The sequence below is a fragment of the Gymnodraco acuticeps genome, unplaced genomic scaffold, assembly GCF_902827175.1.
Source record: "Gymnodraco acuticeps unplaced genomic scaffold, fGymAcu1.1, whole genome shotgun sequence".
Classification (NCBI taxonomy): Eukaryota; Metazoa; Chordata; class Actinopteri; order Perciformes; family Bathydraconidae; genus Gymnodraco; species Gymnodraco acuticeps.
The window spans coordinates 43065-60042 of record NW_022991256.1 but is presented as its reverse complement, the minus strand read 5'-3'; positions in this window follow the sequence as shown (position 1 = coordinate 60042).

Genomic DNA, 16978 nt, shown 5'->3' with positions numbered 1-16978 from the left:
CGTACACGCCCAGAGGATGAGAGGTGTGTGTATGCTGTCCTCACGAGGCGTTATAACAGTGCTCGTGGATTTATTATGACCGTGTGTAAGGCATATCTGGGACAGAGGAATGCCTCGAGCTCTGTAGTTTATAAACCAATAGGTTAAAACAGCAGGCTTCTGCAGTGAATGAAGCACCTCTGGAGTGTCCCCCTGTGGGGGAGACCCAGGGGAATCCCCCCCGTGACCAGCTGACGCTAATTTTGAGCAGCTGCGTTATGGAGAGGGCTGTGTGGTTTGTGACACGCCGGAGGAGAGCTGTCAGTTTCTCACTCGCTGCCAGAGAGCGCTCTGCTGCTGGCTGAGTTTTTAATTCCACTCCAGATAACGTTTGTCTGAGAGGGAAGGGAACAGCTCTTCTTCCAACTTGTTATGAAACCCAGGCTTTGACAGATGTGATACGAGATGTACCGTCTGTAAAGCGACTTCCTCCCTGGAGCGAGCCAGCAACTAGCAGGTCGTCCAAAGGAAACCACCCTCTCATCCCTCCTCTGTGTAGCGGCTCCAGCCTTCTCTACACAAAAATGGGAGGAGCCAGGAAATATCCGAACGGCAGACGATTGTCTGGTCTGATATTCCCTGAAATGAGAAACCGCAGGAATTTCCTGTGTTTCGGGATGATGAGTACGTGGAAGTATGCATCCTTCAGGTGGAAGTGAACCAGTCGTCCTGGTGAACACATTCCAGCACTTGTTTGATCGTCAGCATGTGGAATACTGACAGATCGAGGATGTCTCATTGCCCCCCGTCTTTTTCGGGATTAGAAAAATAACGGGAGTGAAAACCCCTGATTTTCCTCCCTTTGAGGAACCCTGGAAATATCCTCTTTCAACAGGAGTTCCAGCAGCTCGGATTTGGAGCGCAAGACATAGCTTCTGGGAGGACAGGAGTGTTTCCTGTATCCCATTGAACTGTGGGGGGCTTTTTCGTCACCACGCTGCGGGGTGTGACACGTCGAAGGAGAGCTGTCAGCGTGTCCACTCCACTCTCTGCCGTGAGAGTCGTACTCTCATGGGGGCTGAGTTCAATTCCACCCAGGTAAACAATACTCTGGGCTGGAATAGGACAGCTCTTTTCCCAATGTATCATGAAACCCAGCTTTGACAGATACGATATGAGTTGTACCGTCTGTAAAGCCGCTTCCTCCCTGGAGCGAGCCAGCAGCAGCAGGTCGTCCAGGTAAAAATAGTACTCTCATCCCTCCTCTGTGTAGCGGCTGCAACGCCGTCTCTACACACTTTGAAAAAGTACGAGGAGCCAGGGAATAGCCGAACGACAGACGGTTGTACTGGTACGCTATTCCCTGGAATGAAAACCGCAGGAATTTCCTGTGTTGCGGAATGATGGGTACATGGAAGTATGCATCCTTAGGTCTATAGAGGTGAACCAATCTCCCTGGTGAACACACTCTAGCACCTTTTTGACCGTCAGCATGTGAAAAGGCCTTTTCATTATTGCCTTGTTGAAAACTGACCGGTCGAGGATGGGTCTCATTCCCCCTGTCTTTTTCGGGATAAGAAAATAGCGGGAGTAATACCCCTGATTTTCTTCCTCCTGGGGAACCCTGGAAATAGCCTCTTTCAACAGGAGTTCCCGTAGCTCTGCTTGGAGCGCAAGACACTGTTCACGGGATGTTAGGCATGTCACCTGTATCCCGTTGAACTGTGGGGGGGGGGGGAGGCGAACTGCAGGGTGTACCCTGCTGATCAGCCTGTGCATCCATCCGTCCATCAGCCACATGCGCTGCCACGCCGAGAAACACTCTGACAGCGGGCGCGCATGCTCGAGATGTGTTGTGGTTGTCATGACGACGAGCCACGCCAGAGCCCTCACCGCCGCTGCCCGTGAGGCAACCCAAGGTGGGCCTAGAGCGAAAGGGCTGTGCGGAGGCCTCCACACGCTGCGTATCACTCCGCCTCGCATCATGAGGCGTGTACACGCTCAGAGGATGGGTGGAGGTGTGTGCAGTAATATCCACATGAGGCGTTAACACTGCGCTCCTGGGCTTATTATGACCGTGTATAGGGGGGGGGGGGGGGGGGAGTGGAGGCCCCATGAGGCAACCCAAGGTGGGCCTAGCGAAAAGGCTGTGAGGAGGCCAAGACACGTTGCATTCACTCCGCCTCTCATCATGATGCGCGTACACGCTCAGAGGATGGGTGGAGGTGTGTGCAGTGATAACCACATGAGGCGTTACCACGGCGCTCATGGGCTTATTGTCACCGTGTGTAGGTGGCGTATCTCGGATAGAGGAATGCCGCGAGGTCTGTGGTTTAATAACCGAAAGTTATAACCACCAGAACCCTGCAGCGAACCATGCTGCCTACTAATCACCAGATTGAAGGCAGCTGGTGTAGTTACTGTGCTCCGCAGCTTATTAATCGATAGATTAAAATGCGCAGGCTTTTGTAACGAATCCTGCTGGCTATTAACCGATAGGTCATAGGCAGCTGGTTTATCCAGAGTGGGGGATATGTGAAACACATTTGAAACTGATGACTCAGCCAACATGTTGGAAAATAAGCTTCTTTTTATTTTCCTCACACTCCCTCCCAAACCGTCAAGGCCGCTCTGTCTCCTCGGCGGCTCTCATGGAGCAGACGCCGAACGGGAGTATCTCACTCCCTTTTTACCCCCCTCTGGTGGGGGCCCGTAGGTGCGGGACGGTGCCCTGGAGGTGTGGGCCGGTGCCCCGGCCACCGCTGACGGACGATTCTGACGCCTCGGCTGCTGTTGCTGCTGGTGTCTGTCCGTCTGCCGCTGTGGCCGGGTTGGCTGCTGCTGCTGCTGCTGGTGTCGCTGCTGCTTCACCGCTGGAGCCAGCCGACGTGCTGGCGGATGTCCTCCGCCTGCTCCGATGCCGCCTTCATGGAATCAACCATGGCCAGGAACTGGGGCCCGAACAGCCCGTCCGAGCTGATCGGAGCGTCCAGTAAAACCTTCCTGGCTGGCTCTGTGACCGCTGCCTGCTGTAACCAGAGGTGACGCTGGATCTGTGTCATCCAGGCTGCTAATCCTCGCCTGCGACACCGCCACGGCTGCGCACAGCGAGAGCGTTGTGCTGGCCGCCTTAGCGATCTCCTCCGCCTCCTCTGGAGCCACGGTGGTGTGTTCTGGATGGGTTCCTGCCCACCCCAGACGTCTTCCTCACCCGCAGCAGCTAGAGCGTCCGCCCTTCGCTTCCTGTCAGATGAAGGAAGACACACACAGTGAGGACATGCGACCTGCTAGCTGAGAGCCGCATCCGCGTGCTCTGGCCCCAGACAGGCTGCGCATATCGGATGCAAATCGTAGCTCATAATGTAGCCCGTATTGCACGAAGGGCACATACGGACACACTCTTTATTGCTCATGATGTTGCTTTTCTCGTGCTCCAGTAAACTGCTGGTTGCTGAAGAAAAGAAGGAGCAGATCGCCGGGCAACCTCCCTATTTATACCGGAAGGAGGCCCGAGGGTGGGGCCCACCTAGCGGGTGGGCGTGGACTACAAGTGTTTTCAGTACTGCGCGGGGGCGCAGAAGGGTAAACCCAATAGCGATAGCCTTAGAGGGCGAAGCCATATACGAAATAGAACAGGAGGTGAACACTTTTCAAGACAAAACACAACACAGACAGATCTTGACACATATAGGCTACACATATGAAATGCTCTCACACACACACACACGAAACACTCACTTATTTATATGATTTGATTTGTTATTATTGACTGATGTTATTTGTTATAAGGTGTAAAACTTGACATTATTTAAATACATTTGACAATTTTAAGCTTGGCCTACCATTGATAAAACAATAGACCTATCGCTAAGCCACGCCCCCTTTGAAAACTCGGACAAACAAAGCCGACCGTGAATGACTCTTGACAATAGCCGCGGGGGAGTTCAAGTTAAAATAACATTAAAATAGAAGCAAGAGCTAATAAAAGCAACAGCAGATGAAAGTGAACAGTTAAAAGCAAGAGTAAAAAGGTAGCCATGTATTTCTTTATATAAAATATCTAATCTTGTTGCCTGTCGTGTGTAGTGGTGACTGTTGTGTAACCATTGAAATGATAATATGATGTTGAATGTTAGCAGTGGTGGTCACTACATTAAATCTATAACTATAACTGTCCTTGTTGGTCATCATTTTCACTGTTATGCACCTGGCTGACTGTAGCGTTACCTTTTTTTGGGTGATGGTCTGTGTCTTTTCGGAGCAGCACACACGAGAGCCCGGATGGGATCTGATATTCCAGAGTTGGCTTCCCATCTCTGAAGTGCTTTGAGGTGAAAAGACAGTTAGCAAAAGTTAGCTAAAAACACCAGCTAACTAGCGAGGACGAAAAGTCAGATAGCAAACGTTGATGTTGATAACACTGTAGCTAGTTAGCTGGCTAACAAGTTGGCAGCTAACGTTAGCTAGCTGGGCTGGATATACGCTAGCTAGTTGGCAGTCAAAGTCAATCGTTAGCAAACTAATAGTTTGGTCTACGTTTCTAATACATACCGTCAAATATGATGTCTTTATGAATTGACCTTACCTTTGAGCAAACATAAGTGTCCTTGATAATTGTCTTCACATTCAGTTGTGTATGTGGTTGACGACACAGCATAATCCACCGCTTGCATTTGTCGAGTTTTCTTTTGGGCTTCGGAAAAGGTACGAAATATACTCCTCCATCCAGTCTTTCAGGGTACCTGGTGTCCGAAATTACAGGTACCCCACGCACAGCGTTTCACCATCAGATATTAGCTAGATAATAAACATAGAAACTGAACTCTTCACAGTGGTTTCGATCACAGACGTCTGGTTTGGTTTGATGCGCCCCACAAACGGCTTTTCTGGTGATGTCCGAGTTTTCTGTCAGGAGGGATTTTCGCTGTGATATGATTGGACAAATTCTATTTGGGGCGTGGTTTAGCGATAGGTCTATTGTATAGTAGGCGCTTTTTCTATATTTTTGGAACTCAGCCCATTTGAGGCAAGGATTGACACCATTGCACTTTTATTTTCTCTATTTCTGAACTGTGTTGAGATCTCCATATTAGGTTGAATACTTCGAAGGAAAGTTAGTTATAATCAAATATAATCAATTATATTCTTGTATAACGCAGTGGCGTAGCCAGGAATTATTGTGTGGGTGGGCCTGGAGAAATGTAGGTGGGCCAGGGGGAGACATATTAAGCGTGCGGTCTGAGCTGAAACTTCATTAATGATTTTAATGATTTTTTAATGCACTAATAGAACATAAGCATAAATTAGCAGTGAAAACAAAAAACATAGGCACGGCGGCCTCAGAATGTGAGTAAAACTGACATCCACATAGGGATGGGTATCGTTAAGGCTTTAACGGTACTACTACTTTTATCGATAGCGCTTATGCTTATGCTCCAGGTTCAGTACCAACCACATCATAAAGTACGCGGACGATACAACAGTGGTGGGACTCATCAGGGACAACAACGAACAGGCCTACAGGGAGGAGGTGAAACATCTGACAGACTGGTGTAACACTAACAACCTGATCCTGAATGTCGATAAAACAAAAGAGATCATTGTCGACTTCAGGAACAAAAAGCACTGTCACCCACCACTCCACATCAACGGCACAGCAGTGAAGACTACAGACAGCACCAAGTTCCTGGGGGTGCATATCACAAGCAGTCTGACCTGGTCCACTCACACGACATCACTATTTAAGAAGGCACAGCAGCGCCTACACTTCCTGCACAGCTCCCCCCTCCCATCCTCATCACGTTCTACAGAGGAACCATAGAGAGCGTGCTGACCAGCGGCATCTCCATCTGGTCGAGAGACTGCAACGCTAAAGACTGGAAGTCTCTGCAGAGAGTGGTCAGGACAGCAGAGAAGATCATCGGAGTTTCTCTCCCTCCCATCAGAGACACCGTTCAGAAACGCTGCCTGACAAAAGCCCAGAACATTTTGAAAGACCCCACTCATCCTCACCATGCTCTGTTCTCCCTGCTGCACTCCGGCAAGAGGTTCCGCAGCATTAAGAGCAGAACAGCCAGATTCTGCAATAGCTTTTTCCAACCTGATCTCACCAGATTGCGTGACTCCACCACGACTCCTTAACACCACATTGCGTGGTGGAGTCACTAACTTTGTTACATTTACGTGTCGGCACCACGCAAACAACCCCAATGTAAAGTGAATTACCTTGGTCGTGGTGCACCAACCCAGTCTCACGGCATTTCGTGTTCACCAACACGATTTTTAATCTATTGATTCGTGTTCACCAACAAGATTTGCCCCTTTTTTTCGTGTTGCACAGCACGATTTTAAAAGCAATGTATTTCTACTGCCTGCAGCACGTCTTTTTCTCCGGTCGGGTCGAGGAAGACCGGAAGCTGTGGGGTTCATAAAAACATGCTCTTACTCAATATCAAGCCACAGTTATTGCTTTTATTTTAAATCGTATAATTTCGGACTTTTGTTGCCGTCTGTGAGGAAAATAAATGGGGCTCAGAGCCTCAGGATACTGAAATCTGTATTTTTTAAATCTTTTTTTCCTTCTAATTTGTTATTCTTTTCAAAATAACACACTGTTATTTACTCACCAATAACACACAATTATCCTTGCTTTTATTTATTGGTTTAATTCCATAATCTCTGGCTTTTTTGGCGTCCGTCAGGAACTGAATTTCAAAATAAAAATAACCGGAAACAGACGTAGGCATTTCGAGCGATTACCCAAGATCCTCAGCTATGGTTTTAAGCTCGCTTATTGGATGTTTTAGCCGCAATGCATGCTGGGATTTGGTGTTTATATGATATGAAATCCGGAAAACATTTTAAAAGAATAATACTTAATTCCGAGCGCTCTTGCTTTTCTCTTTGAAAGTCATCACATCAACGGCATTGTAATACACGGTTAGGCTGCATTGTATATTACAGATCTGCCGTAGTTCTTTATTTATAGAGCCCTGATGAGAAGACCTTTGGAAAAACGGAGAAAATGCCACCGAAACTGAATACTTGACTTGGAATCATAAATATATTCAACAATTAAACAACATCTTCAATTTCTCTTCACACAATACGTCTCCTTGCAGTATCAACACTAATTCGGCTGACTTTTACATTTGATCTAATTCACAGATAGGTTATATTTACACCATAACGGCGCACAGCTGATATAAAAGGACTGTCGTTTTTAAAGATATTACTGATTTTCTTTGAATGTAAGAATGTAAATACTGAGTCTGAAATAGTATAGCAATATGCTGTAAAATTATGTGAAAGCATGCATAAAATTACACATCTTCAGATGTTGTACGAAAACACAAGTGTCCTACACTAATAATACAACGTTATTATGGCTGTGTGTACCTTGTGTGCACCTCCTAGTGGTTAAAGCACGTTATTGAATTATTGTGTTTTATTTGATTAAAAAATTATTAAGAGTACATACTTTCATAGGGGGAAAGTATAAATATAGAATATAAAAAATCAAGAAGATACTATAAGTGATCTCTACAATAAAACAGTTTAATGCAGAATGTACAAAGATATTAATAGGAGGAGGTGCAAAACAGAAAAACGAATTAACCTTTATTTAAAACATTAAATAACAGATTAAGGTCTTCTTTTAAATAAGAAAAAAACGTTGGGGGTATCTATCTACAGATAAATATTAAGCCTGACAAAGTACTTAACGTCTAATATATTGCTTTCCTGCAATGTTAACTATGTTGAAGCACTTATTTTAACTGATATTATACATATGAATTATACTCTTATGTATGTAGATATAATAATAAATGTGCAGAATATGACAGTTTAATGGTGGAGGTACACACATATTGATAGATGTCTTGTAATGCACTGTTGAGGAACCTGTGACCCAAGTGTTTCATTCATTGCATAACTACACCGTAGTTGTGTATATTATATGTCAATAAACCTTAGAAAATCTTGAAAGGGATGTGCAAAAGAGCCATAATATACAGTCTTTAATTAACTATTAGTAGAGAATAACGAGTAATGAATATACTTTATTACTCGTTTCCATTCATGTCAATTGCAGATACATGTTTAGTCTTCTCAAGCACCAACTATCAAATATCTCTCCTGATTGTTGGCACTTGACAATCACCTTACCTGAATTTTACTCAGGTGTAACTAAAGTCTGATTTAAGGGTTGTTTATATTTCACATAATTAATCAGAATCTGCAAAGTAACTCAAATAAATGCAGTGGAGTAAAAATACCAGGTTAACCTCTGAATTGTAGTGGAGTAGAATTACAAAGTAACAATGAGCTGTCATGTGGGTATTAATGCTGCGCATTATGGACACAAGCGATTTTCACCCATTTATTAATTATATGTTTTACATTTGATAACACCAATGTGTTTAATACTGGCAACTTCTAATTGTGGGAAAAACGTTCAGTAGAGACGTCCCATAGAACATTTTGCGAAACACAATAGCCAGCATGTGTAGTTCTGGGGGGGGCGTTCGATTCCAGTTTTGGATAGTCTGGCGTGATTTCATTCCATTTCACACAGCTGTTTGACGCTCTGCATAACCTTACAGGGACTGTAGTCCTAAACGATAGCTGGGGATTATGGGTAGTGTAGTGTCTTCGGCCATCCTAAACTCAGAAATGTTTTACAATCGCAATGATGCTCGAAATGTCCCTTATAGGCCTACGTCTGTTTCCGGTTATTTTTATTTTGAAATTCAGTTCCTGACGGACGCCAAAAAAGCCCGAGATTATGGAATTAAACCAATAAATAAAAGCAAGGGTAATTGTGTGTTATTGGTGAGTAAATAACAGTGTGTTATTTTGAAAAGAATAACGAATTAGAAGGAAAAAAAGATTTAAAAATACAGATTTCCGTATTCTGAGGCTCTGAGACATTTATTTTCCTCACAGACGGCAACAAAAGTCAGAAATTATACGATTTAAAATAAAAGCAATAATTGTGGCTTGATATTGAGTAAGAACATGTTTTTATGAACAACACAGCTTCCGGTCTCCCACGACCCGACCGGAGAAAAAGACGTGCTGCAGGCAGTAGAAATACATTGCTTTTAAAATCGTGCTGTGCAACACGAAAAAAAGAGGCAAATCGTGTTGGTGAACACGAATCAATAGATTAAAAATCGTGTTGGTGAACACGAAATGCCGTGAGACTGGGTTGGGTGCACACACGCATTTCTACAACGTCCTGCAGTGAGCTTTGTATTCTATAAAACGTTTTTAAAATCTACTATATAGCTTCTAGTAACTCACGGGAGGCTTCTTTTATTTTATTTGTATTCATAATCATTTGTATTTTTCGTCAGAATGTAGGCCTATTATGGTGCATTAGTTACCAATTTTTGTTCTCAAAAAACAGTGCATTGTGTGTCATGCATTCTGGTGAGATCAGGTTGGACAAAGGAGCCTCATTCACTTTACATTGGGGTTGTTTGCGTGGTGCTGACACGTAAATGTAACAAAGTTAGTGACTCCACCACGCAATGTGGTGTTAAGGAGTCGTGGTGGAGTCACGCATTCTGGTGAGATCATGTTGGCTTTTTCCCCATGCCATCAGACTGCTGAACAGCAAGTAGACCAGTAACATAAAGATTACATTACGCTGTGTAAAGAGCACATATTTGTTATATAGTATGTCTATTTTATTTATATATATAGTAAGTCTTTATGTTTTAAACGCACACTTTATCTTTAATTTTATCAGCACCACGTCACTATTATTTATTTATATTTACAATTTTAGCAAGTTTTTATATTGTCCTGTTCCTGTAAGCCAGTACAACGAAATTTCGTTTTAATAGTACACTCTGTGTCTTGTTGAAATGACAATAAAGTATTTATATGTCTTATCGATCCGGTCCTTTAACATTACTTTTATCGGTTCTTTTGGAGAAAAAAATAAGGTAAACTAACTAAACAAATTGTGAACAAAACTAACATTGTTTTTTATTTCAATTAAATACATAATATTTCACATCAAAAGAAACAACAATGTTTTAACAAATCGTATTTAATAATGTGATGACAGAATTGTAAACAGAATAGCTGAAACTTTAACAAAATAAATAACTCAGTTACCTCTAATCATTAACCCATGTTTGTATAATGTAGTTAACTCCTGTGTTTAGTGCTGCATACCTGGACTGACATTCAGGTTCAGGTCCGGACTCAAGTCCAGAGGTTCAGGTTCAGGTCCGGACTTATAAGTCCGGACCTGAACCTGGCTTGTGTCAAGTTGTGTGAGTAACTAAAGTGAACTTATTGTGAGCTAATTATCATAATAAACTCAAATTCAAACTCGTCAGGTTTATTGTGCTCCCTTCCAACTTGTGTCTACATTTCTCTACAAAGTACAAATGTAAAAAAACACTTTTTGCCACTTATAAATCACTTATGACAGCAACTACAGTGAACTACTACAAAGTTCAAACATTTATTTCATTTACCAAACTAAAGTAACCAAACAGTCCCTGAGCTGACTGAGCCTAAATCTCTAAAACGTTGCTGAAAGGTACAGTGTAGAGTAGAGTCGACTATACGCATTACACTGTTACACACCTACTATACAGTATACACTGTAGTGACTGTACAGTCAGAGTGTACTGTACTGTCTGTACACCATGTATTTTCTACAACTCTACATGTGTACATTATACAGTACATACTACATACATAGTGATGTACATACATACTGTTAGAAATTAAAATCAATGTTGATATGGCGTAATTTTGAATTAAATACACTATTTAATTTAAATCAGTTTTATTCTGAAAAAACCGGAAGTTCACACTATTAACTTAATACTTTTATTCTGAAAATTATTCACTTCCGGTTAGCATTAGCATGTGGCAAAATGCTACGTTTTCAAACCGTAAATCGAAGGTGAAATGACATATGATGTTGTACACTGAGCACACTGGGATTAGCACTCATTTATTGACGCTGAATAACGTTTATCAGGGAATGTTTAAATAACCACAGACACCAGAATATACGTAAGTGCTAGTTTTTTTGCGAGTCCAAGTACCGGTTCCCGACGTTCCGGTTTTAACCGGACTTGAACCGAAACGTTTTACAAGTCCAGTACCGGTTCGGCGTACCGGTACGCAGCACTACCTTTGTTGCTGCTAGCATACATAACACCTGACGTGGAAACGTTACTCGTGGACGGGGCTACAGAGCTGCTAGAAACACAGTCGAACACGGTGCATTCCTCCGTCTGAATGGGAGCACTTTTGCTAAATGTTTAGACTAGGGCTGTCAGTCGATTAAAATATTTAATCGCGATTAATCGCATGATTGTCCATAGTTAATCGCGATTAATCGCAAATTAATCGCACATTTTTGATCTGTTCTAAATGTACCTTAGAGGAATATTTTTCAAGTTTGTAATACTCTTATCAACATATGAGTGGACAAATATGCTTTATGCTAATGTTTATTATCATTTGAACAATGACAAATATTCTCATGAATATTAAACACAACAACCTCTGAAGATTACAAATATTCGCCTCAATTCAACCTGGAACCTCTCTCATACAATAATACAATACAAATGGTGTGTGTGTGTGTGTGTGTATGTGTGTGTGTGTGATCGTTGGAGCTATGTGCAACTCAAGGCATATGCTCGAACGGGAGCTGCCTGGACGCTGCAATCATGTTGCGCGGACTATCCGTGCTGAGTGTCCTGACTTTTCGTACAATGTCCCACTGTCTGGCTACCTGCATAAAGTCAAGTGCTCGGCGAAATGTCGCTCCTCTGTTTTCATTTAAACAGCTCCTTATATCCGTTAGCGCAGCTAGCTAGCACCAGATGCTAACAACAACAATACACGTAAGGTCTCTCTCTCGCTCGCTCGGGCCACACATACACACACCCTCCCAGTCCTCCCGATGGCCAGTCGGTGCCTGCCGGTGAGCTTGGAAGTGTGGTCTGCTGCAAGCGGGCAGCAGGAGCGGGGCTGTCAGTATCAGCTTGTAGACGGTATTTTAAACTCGATGCGCTCTGAAACTACGGGGCGGCCGAGGAAAAAAAATACACATGCGTTAATCGCGTTAAAATAATTAGTGGCGTTAATTTTTGTTTGCGTTAACGCGTTATTAACGCGTTAACTTGACAGCCCTAGTTTAGACAAATTGCGCGTGTTACCGCCCTTACATGCTAAACTCTTATTCCACTTTTGGTAACGAGTATTGTCCACATTGTAGAAGCAAACACAGTAGTGGTGGCTTAAAGCCCACCTCTGCTCCGCGCCGTCCGTTAGATGAGCCTGGTCAGATTAATAAAAGAAGTTCAAAACACCGGCATAAAAGTTATAACAATAATCTGATTTTAATGGTAAAAAACACAATACGAAATACAGAGTGCCCTGTAACAGAGCACTCCGGTCTCCCCGCTCTACTGCCGTGCGATACAGATATCGGGACCAGCCAGTCAGAAACAGGGGGCATTTTGCATTAATAAACAACAGTATATATGGACATATTTGGGACGGAGAGTCACTTCTTATCTTCCACCGGACTCCACTCCTTTAATTTCCCAAGGAAGGTTTCACACAAACTATTCTTTCCCAAACAATCAAACATTGTACACAGATATATTGGTGCTTGAGATTATATTGGCCCCAGAAAGAACCTTGAAAAGAACCTGTGTGTGTGCTGGTGGGAGGAAGTGTATGTGTGTGCTGGTATCTGGTTTAGTGAGTGTATGTGTGTGTGTGTGTGTGTGCTGATGAGAGGAGGTATATGTGTGTGTAGCAGGGTATCTGGGTCATGGAGTGTAAGTAAGAAGGTTTATATATATAGGATTACTTTAAAACAGTCCCAAATAATACATGTTCACTTCAATACAGTTCAAGATAATACCTGTTTACTTTAATACAGTTTGGAACAATATCTGTTTGCTTTAATCCCCCTTTTGATCTCCTCCGCATTTGCAGGTTGTAGTCCTGGACGATCAGAGCCCACCGCATGAGACGCTGGTTGTGATTGTACATGCGGGACAAAAAGACAATGGGGTTATGATCGGTAAACACTGCAACCGGCAAAGAACTGGACCCGACATAAACCTCAAAGTGCTGGAGAGCTAACAACAAAGCAAGGGTCTCCTTCTTCAATGGTAGAGTAGCGGACCTGGTGTTTGTTGAACTTGCGGGAGAAATAACAGACAGGATGATCAACTCCATCCGCACCCTCCTGCAGTAAAACAGCACCGGCCCCCACTGCACTGGCATCCACCTCAAGTTTAACCTGTTAAGCCCGAAGGTCCCCGCCGGCGGGGACCCTGGGTCTTTTTTCACGATACTGTGTCTCAGGGGATCTTACTATTTAAGAACCTATTAATGTGTTATACCAGATTAACGGAAATAATCTCAGCTAACTGCCGATACAAACCATGTTTACCAAAACAAAACACAAGTCTCACAAGAAGCATCTAAATTACCCCTGAGCGAAAAATGCTAACGGACATTGGCACAGAACTCAAGATAAAAGTACCCTTATTACTTATCATAGCTGCACATACAATATATCCGATTAAGCTGAGACTCCATAGATTATGTAGGTATATAGTATCATCACTGAGTGATCCGGACTCGCGACAGGGGAAGCAAATACAGTCATCACAACACGTACCTTTACGAAGCTTCTAGGGAGATCGTCTCACATGTAGCTGTCAATATGATCAAAGTACGTGTTCAATGGCATTAAAACGAGAAAAAACGCAGCTGAATCTGTTAATCCATAGGTTCTTAACGTCCATGTATAAAAAACTGATTGAATTTATAATCCATAATTCCATTTTAATGTAAAAATCGGAGAGTAAATGCTAGCTGCTAATGGTAGCCACCACAGCTAGCTGCTGCTTCCGGTCTCGGCGATGCAGCAGTCTCACACATACACATGACCAAATAAGGACTATGTGGGAGTTCCCCTCGATTCCATTGGCTCTGACTGTCAGAAAGAGATGTCACATGTCAAAATCGAGCAAGGGGGGCCAGAGATATGGAAAATCCACCCAAATGGCCCCAGAAGAGGGTTTGTTTTGCTAAATCTGTCTAAAAAGGTCAAATATCACTTGTTTTGCATCAATCTTGATACAGGGTACTTATTATATGTTGTACTTTGGATTCCTAAAGCTTTTAGTCTACTAACCCATCATCCAAGGTTAGTTTTCACTATAAGTACAACATATATTTTGGACGGACACTATAATTTACAGTTTTTTACCATGTTCAATCTGAATTTTCTTTAATATAAAAAACATCTATATTGAATCTGACTTTTCTACATCCAACTCACAGGTTTATCATTACTTTGAGAAAAAAGATTATTAATTTAACCCTTTTAGAAGGGAAGATATGGTCATTTGTTCTGGGAATGTCATTTTCGAGCCTGAAACCTGAAAAACAGGCTCGGGGTTTAACAGGTTAAAGGGCTTAGCAAGATCGGGAGCAGCAAGATCGGGAGCAGCGAGCACAGGAGCGTGACTTAAGAGTGTCTTTACACACTCAAATGCATGCTGGCACTCAGGGGTCCAAACATAGTCCACCTTGGGACTTATCAACATAGTTAGGGGTTGGGCTACAGTGGAATAGTTGTGGCAGAAACTAAGGTAGTAGCCTGCCATACCGAGGAAACGGCGGAGATCACTCCTGGTGACGGGCACCGCACATTTAGCCACCGCAGCAACCTTAGCTTCCACTGGTCGGACTTGGCCTTGCCCAACCTGCTTTCCTAAATATGTGACCGTAGCTTTACCAAACTCACATTTGGCCAGATTCAAAGTAAGAGACGCCTGTGCGAGCCGGGTGAATACCTGCCCCAGGATCTTCATGTGCATCTCCCAGGTGGGCGTGTACACAATGAGATCATCCAAATACACGTTACAATTACTTATTCCGGATAGGACAGTATTGACCAATCTTTGAAACGTAGCGGGAGCATTACACATGCCAAACGCCATGACTGTGTCCTGCAGAAAACAGTCAGGTGTAGCGAAAGCGGAAATTTCTGAGGCACGGTCCGTTAAAGGTACCTGCCAGTAACCTTTAAGTAGGTCCAATTTACTGACATACTTCGCGGAACCTAAATTGTCGATGCAATCCTCCATTCTCGGCAATGGGTAGCAATATGTCACCGTAACAGCGTTCACTTTACGGTAGTCCGTGATAAAGCGCGGAGAACCATCAGATTTAGCTTCTACAAGACACGGCGAACACCATGGGATAGAGCTCTGTGTCGCCAGGCCATTTGCTACAAGATATTCAGCCTCCTGTTTCATGAGCTTGGTCGGATTGGCACGGTACGGATGTTGTTTAATCGGCCTCGCGCCTTTTACATCGATGTCATGCGTTATCACATTAGTTTGTGTCGGGACATCATGGAAAAGGCTTGGGAAACGATCCACCAACTGTGTTATGTCATGCTGCTGCCCTTCCTGCAGGTGACCCAACGCAGTTGGCAATGTCTTTACCATCTCCGAGTTGCATAACCGAGCACCCGGCTGGTGATGTGAACGCATCACCAAACCGTCGTCAGATGGGCCGGAACTATCTGTAACGATTAACGCGGAAGCAGCTACTCTTTGATTAGCCAAGCCGGCCGGCGGACTATCAGTGGCAGTGCGTGAATAATAACGCTTCAACATGTTTACATGGCAGACGCGCGTTTTTCGTCGTCTCTCTGGAGTACCGATCACGTAATCTGTGTCACTGAGACAATCATGGATTTCGTACGGGCCGAGGAATTTTGCTGAGAGCGCAGAGCCGGGGATAGGCAATAGTGCGAGGACCTTATCACCTATTTCAAAGAGTCTAGGGACAGCGGCACGGTCATAATTACGCTTCATGACAGCTTGTGAAGCGGATAGCGACTCTCTAGCGAGTGAATTTGCTCGGTGCAAACGCTCACGAAACTGACTAACGTAATCTAATACGTTCTTATCTGGAGGATTATCAGCCGAAAGGAACTCATCGTGTATAATTTTAAGTGGACCGCGGGGCGTATGGCCGAAGACGAGCTCCGCGGGACTGAATCCTAATGATTCCTGAACAGCTTCACGGGCTGCGAACCAAACGAAGGGAATTCCCTCATCCCAATTTTTTTCTGTTTCCATACAGTATTTTCGCAGCATGCTTTTTAAAGTCTGATGCCACCGTTCTAACGCCCCCTGCGACTCGGGATGATACGCACTGGATATGACATGTTTGAAGAACCTGTTTGAACAACTTCGATTTAAAGTTTGTCCCTTGGTCACTCTGAATTACTCGCGGAATTCCAAATGTGGAAAAGAACTTCGTCAAGGCCTTAACTACAGCTGCGGAAGTAATGCTACGCAGCGGAATAGCTTCTGGGAAACGCGTGGATGTACACATAATGGTGAGTAAATACTGTTGACCCGTTTTTGTACGTGGTAAAGGGCCAACACAGTCTATCAACACCCGGTCAAAGGGCTCACCTATAGCCGGTATGGGATGTAACGGAGCTTGCAGAATTTTCTGGTTAGGCTTACCGACAACCTGGCACACATGACAGCAGCGGCAAAAGCTAGAGACGTCCTTCTTTAACCCTGGCCAAAAGAAATGCTTGAGAATGATTTGATAAGTCTTAGTCACGCCCAAGTGTCCTGACCATTGGTTTTCGTGCGCTACAGATAGTACATGTTGGCGGTATGGCGCCGGCACGACTACCTGATGCACTACACTCCAGTCAGCTTCAGCAGTAGCAGTGAGGGACCATTGGCGCACTAATATCTCCTTATCCAACACATAAGCTACCTTCTCACCCCTTGCTTTGTTATCACTCACCACCTGCTCGAAACACTTCGCAAGCGTCGGATCCGCCCTCTGCGTGGCGAGTAAACACTCTCGGGTTACCGGGAGTGTGGAACCGTCAACAGCTGGGCTGGCAGGTTGCGCTGGCGCAGCGGTCACAGCAGGG